This window comes from Arachis hypogaea, chromosome 12, assembly GCF_003086295.3.
Source record: "Arachis hypogaea cultivar Tifrunner chromosome 12, arahy.Tifrunner.gnm2.J5K5, whole genome shotgun sequence".
In the NCBI taxonomy this organism is placed as follows: Eukaryota; Viridiplantae; Streptophyta; class Magnoliopsida; order Fabales; family Fabaceae; genus Arachis; species Arachis hypogaea.
Window position 1 is genome coordinate 73,668,329 of NC_092047.1, and position 5,961 is coordinate 73,674,289.

Sequence of the window (5,961 nt, forward strand, 5' to 3'; positions counted from 1 at the left end):
TGAATTCCCAATGTAGTTGGCTTGCTCCTGATTCCCTTCTGCTTCTTGGTTTACTCCTTCTTGTGTTGTTGATGAAGTGGAGATTGCTGCTACTTGGTTCATCTCCATCTTCTTGGTGAGGTCAGCCAACTGCTGGGTAATGAGCTTGTTTTGAGCCAACAGAGCGTCTACATTGTTTAGCTCCATCACTCCTCTTGTGTTCCCTCTTTCGGAAGCATAGAAGTAGTCGTTTTCTACTACTATTTCAATAACATCTATGGCTTCCTCAATGGTCTTCTTCTTGTTCAAAGACCCTCCAGATGAATGGTCTACTGCCTTCTTTGACTCATAAGAGAGCCCTTCATAGAAAATGTGCAGCTGGACCCATTCGTTGAACATGTCAGGTGGACACCTCCTTGTTAAGTCTTTGAACCTCTCACATGCTTCATACAGAGTCTCACCATCCTGTTGCCTGAAGGTTTGAACCTCAGCTCTCAGCCTATTGATTCGTTGAGGAGGGTAGAATCTTGCTAAGAATTTGTTCACCACATCCTCCCAAGTTGTCAAGCTCTCCTTTGGGAAGGATTCCAGCCACTTGGCTGCCTTGTCTCTGAGTGAGAAGGGAAATAAGAGCAATCTATAGGCGTCAGGATGAACGCCATTAGATTTCACTATGTCACATATTCTCAGGAAGGTGGTCAAATGTTGGTTGGGATCTTCTTGAACACCTCCTCCAAACGAACAGTTGTTCTGAACAAGGGTGATGAGCTGTGGTTTAAGTTCAAAGTTGTTGGCATGGATTGTTGTCTTTTGGATGCTGCTTCCACAATTGCCTGGGTTTGGATTAATGTAAGAGCCCAAAACTCTTCTATCCACCCCAGCATGATTTGCTCCACCTCCTCTGCCATGGTTGTGAGTCTCTTCTTTATGATGATTTTCCATGTTTTCTTCCATGTTTGGTTCAAAGTATTCCTTAAACTGTTCCTCTTCTTCTTCAGCACCAACTACTCGTTTTCCTCTTGCCTCCCTCTTTAGTCTAAGGAAGGTTCTCTCTGGTTCAGAATCAAAGGAAGTTGAAGCCCCGCTTCTTCTCCCTGTCATACAACCAACAAGTACAAGCAGAGAAAATAGGTGCAGACAGTAATTGTGTCAGAGTTATTGTTAGTTGTGGGTGATGCAATATATCAAATAGTTAGTGGGTTAGCAAACAGAATTGAAAATAACAAAGAAAAACAAACGGGTGGAGGGAGAAGGGAAGAAGTTTCACTAAAACAAAAAGTAAATCACTCAAACAGAAAAATGAAATTCACAAAATAAAATGCTCAATCTAGTGATCTTCCAATCTAATCATTGTTGATGCACAATCAATCCCTGGCAACGGCGCCATAAACTTCATGCGGGGAAAACTTTTCTCTCAATAAATCTTTCTTCGGCAAGTGTACCGAAGTTGTCGTCAAGTAAAAACTCACAATAGAGTGAGGTCGAATCCCACAGGGATTGATTAATCAAGCAACTTTAATTAGAAGAATGTTCTAGTTGAGCGAATCCAGAAATTGGGTTGAGAGTTGCAGAAAATAAAATAGCGGAAATGTAAATAACAGAAAAGTAAATGCTAGAATTAAAGTACTGGAAGTAAATGACTGAAAATAAATTGTAGAATTATAAATGGGAATGGGGGATTTGCTCATAAAAGTAAATCGCAGAAATTAAAGAGAATGGGTAAGATTAGAGATGGGGAGTTCATTGGGCTTAGGAGATGTTGCAATTCTCTGGATCAAGTTCATTTTCATCTCTTCCTCAATCAATGCACTCATTGATCTCCTTGGCAATCTTAAGTGATTGAATTGCAATTACTTGAAATTCAATCTCTCAAATTTTGATCAATAGCCAATTCCTTCGTCAATTGCTCATGAGAAGAGATGAAGTGTGGTCACTGATTATACTACATGCATTTCTCAAACCAAGTATTGAGAGGGTTACAGTCACATACCCATCCAAACCCAATTTGGTCCAGCATGAGAAAGCATTTCTAGCTTGATCTCTTCATTCCTCTTCCAAGGTTCAAAAGAGATCCAAGTTTGAATAGCTTCTCTTCTAAGATAACTACTCAATTGGATGAAGATCGAAAGCTTTCAAGTAAAATCAAGAGGAAAGATAGAAGAAGAACAATGAAAATTAGTATTGATCCATCAAATTACAACAGAGCTCCCTAACCCAATGAAAGGGGTTTAGTTGTTCATAGCTCTTGAAAATGAAAACAAAGATGGAGAATACATCATAAAACTAGAAATTGCAAAGAAAGTAAATACAGAGAGTGGTTTTTCAGCCTCCAGAACTATTTTACAATTCAAAGTTACTCCTATATATACTACTCTTCTCAGCTTCTAGTTCACTCTTCAAGTCTTGGGCCTTTGGATCTTGAGTTTGAAGCAGTTCCTTTCTTTATTTGGGCTTGGCTTTACTTGCAGAGAGAAAGTGCGGAGTGGGCAGAGACTTAAGCTCAGGGCGTAAGGAGTGTTAATCATTTAGTGAAAGTTCAAGTTCGGGAACGTTAGTGACACTTAACATTGTCACTAACGTTCCAATGCATCCCCTTTTGCCTTACGTTAAAACCCACATTAACTAGGTTAACGTGGCTTTTAACGTTGCCTTGTCAACCTTCGAGAACGTTAGTGACACTCAACATTGTCACTAACGTTCCAGTGTGCCCCTTCTTGCTTCACGTTAAAGCTCACGTTAACTAGGTTAACGTGGCTTCTAACGTGGCCTTTGCCATCCTTCGAGAATGTTAGTGACATTCAACATTGTCACTAACGTTCCAATGTGCCCCTAGGTCTCACGTTAGAGTCCACGTTAACTAGGTTAACGTGGCTTCTAACATGGCCATCTTTTAGCCATCCCAACGTTAGTGACAATGTTGAGTGTCACTAACGATGGCTCATCCTTCATTTCTCATCGTTAGCTTCCACGTTAACCAAGTTAACATGGAAGTTAACGTGACTCTTGGGGGTTGTGTGGTTGCTTCAACGTTAGTGACAATGTTGAGTGTCACTAACGTTGTCGACAACTCTTCATCCTCCACGTTAGTTCCCACATTAACCAAGTTAACGTGGGAGTTAACGTGGTACTTAGCACCATAGGCCACCGTTAGTGACAATGTTAAGTGTCACTAACGTTGGCTTCTCTCCCTCCCCCTTAACGTTAGAGGCCACATTTTCTAACGTGGCCACTTATGAGTAATTGCCAACGTTAGTGACAATGTTGAGTGTCACTAACGTTGGCTCAACTTCTTTTCTCCACGTTAGAGTTCACGTTAACTCGGTTAACGTGACTCTCTAACATGGGCATTGATGGCTTTTTGAGAGTGTTATTGGCAATCACTTTTCTCATTAATCTTTGCAAGTTACCTCCCCTTTTCTTGCTTCTTTTTGGTCCTGAAATCAAGCAACAAAGTGCATCAAACCTCTAGTCCAAGTCATGAGTAATGCAACATAATATTTGTCACTAAACTTATGCAAAATCCTCATGAAATCATGTAAAATGCACAATGTATGCTTGAGTCAAGGCATAAGTGAATATTTGCCCAAAACTAGCTTATTTCCTAAAGAAATGCATGAAACTAACCTAAAAACAGTAAAGAAAAGGTCAGTGAAATTGGCCAAAATGCCCTGGCATCATCTAGTCTATGAATGGTAAAGGAAAATGATCCTTTCTGGTGGCTGTATTGAGCCTTCTATAGTCAATACACATGCGCCACCCTGTAACTGTTCTTGTAGGAACCAGTTCATTTTTTTCATTATGAACCACTGTCATGCCTCCCTTTTTGGGGACAACTTGGACAGGGCTCACCCAGGGGCTATCAGAAATAGGATAAATAATCCCAGCCTCCAGTAACTTGGTGACCTCTTTCTGCACTACTTCCTTCATGGCTGGATTTAACCGCCTCTGTGGTTGAACCACTGGCTTAGCATCATCCTCCAATAGGATCTTGTGCATGCATCTAGCTGGGCTTATGCCCTTAAGGTCACTTATGGACCACCCAAGAGCTGTCTTGTGTGTCCTTAGCACTTGAAGTAGTGCTTCCTCTTCCTGTGGATTTAAAGCAGAGCTTATGATCACTGGAAAAGTGTCACCTTCTCCCAGAAATGCATATTTCAGGGATGGTGGTAATGGTTTGAGCTCGGGTTTAGGAGGTTTTTCCTCTTCCTGAGGAATTTCCAGAGGCTCTTTCAATTCCTATGAATCCCCCAGATCAGGCTGAACATCTTTAAAGATATCTTCCAGCTCTGATTCGAGACCCTCAACCATGTTGATCTCCTCTACCAAAGAGTCAATAAGATCAACTTCTATGTAGTCTTTTGGTGTGTCTGGATGCTGCCTGGCTTGGGCAGCATTTAACTTGAACTCATCCTTATTGACCCTCAGGGTTACTTCCCCCTTTTGGACATCAATGAGAGTTCGTCCAGTTGCTAGGAAGGGTCTTCCTAGAATGAGAGTAGCACTCTTGTGCTCCTCCATTTCCAGTACTACAAAGTCGGTGGGAAAGGCGAATGGCCCAACCCTGACAATCATGTCTTCAATCACGCCTGATGGGTATTTAATGGAGCCATCAGCATGTTGGAGACATATCCTGGTTGGTTTGACTTCTTCAGTTAAACCAAGCTTTCTGATAGTGGATGCAGGTATTAGGTTGATGCTTGCCTCAAGATCACATAAAGCTGTCTTGGTGCAATCACCCTCTAATATGCATGGTATCATAAAGCTCCCGGGATCTTTAAGCTTTTCTGGGAAGCTTTTCAGAATGACTGCACTGCATTTCTCAGTGAGGAGAACTCTTTCAGTTTCTCTCCAATCCTTCTTATGAGTCAAGATCTCTTTCATGAACTTGGCATAGGAGGGTATTTGCTCAAGTGCCTCTGCAAACGGAATCTTTATTTCAAGAGTCCAGAGGTAGTCTGCAAAGCGAGCAAATTGCTTATCCTGCTCCTCTTGGCGGAGTTTTTGAGGATAAGGCATCTTGGCTTTGTATTCCTCAACCTTGGTTGCTGCAGGTTTATTTCCTATAGAAGTGGTTTGAGAAGCCTTTTTAGAGGGGTTGTTATCAGCACTTGTGTGTGTCTGATCCCTCATTGGCATTTGAATGCCAGGGTTGGAAGCTTGATTGGCGTTGGACGCCAACTTCCTACCTGTTTTTGGCATTTGAACACCAGAACTGAGCTTCCATTCGGCGTTTGACGCCAGCTCCTTACCTGTTCCTGGCGTTTGAACGCCAGAACTGCGCGTGGGTTGGGCGTTTAACGCCAACCTTGCATCCTCTTCTGGCGTTTGAACGTCAGAGTTGTTACTCTCTGGGCCCATACTATCCTCAGAGGGATTTTGGATAATTTTTTTCTCATCCTCTGTCAGTTGTTCTTTTTTTGGCTTTCTGCTGCTCTGAAGTGAGGTATTTAATGTTTTCCCACTTCTTAATTGAACTGCCTGGCACTCTTCTGTTATCTGCTTTGATAACTGCTGTTTTGTCTGATTCAATTGTGCTTCCATATTTTTATTAGCATTTTTAGTGTCTTGTAGCATCTCCTTGAATTCTGCTAGCTGTTTTGTTAGAAAACACAATTGTTGATTAAGTTCAGCAACTTGTTCTGGAGGACCAAGTTCAGTAGACACTGCTTTGGCTTCTTCTTTTATGGAGGACTCACTGCTTATGTACAGATGCTGATTTCTGGCAACTATATCAATAAGCTCTTGAGCCTCTTCAATAGTTTTCCTCATGTGTATAGATCTACCAGCTAAGTGGTCTAAGGACATCTGAGCTCCTTCTGTAAGCCCATAGTAAAAGATGTCTAATTGCACCCACTTTGAAAACATTTCAGAGGGGCATTTCCTTAGCATCCCTCTGTACCTCTCCTAGGCATTATAAAGGGATTCGTCATCCTCTTGTTTAAAGCCTTGGATGTCCAGCCTTAGCTGTGTCATCCTTTTTGG

The 5,961-nt window shown here is 41.8% G+C and overlaps 1 non-coding gene across 1 annotated transcript; it reads left to right on the forward strand.

The window, feature by feature from the left end:
- Positions 1-376: 376 nt before the first annotated feature.
- On the forward strand, positions 377-480 carry LOC112732123 (small nucleolar RNA R71). Its single transcript, XR_003167860.1, has one exon. It is a non-coding gene; the product is annotated as a small nucleolar RNA R71 (small nucleolar RNA).
- The last annotated feature ends 5,481 nt before the right edge of the window (positions 481-5,961 follow it).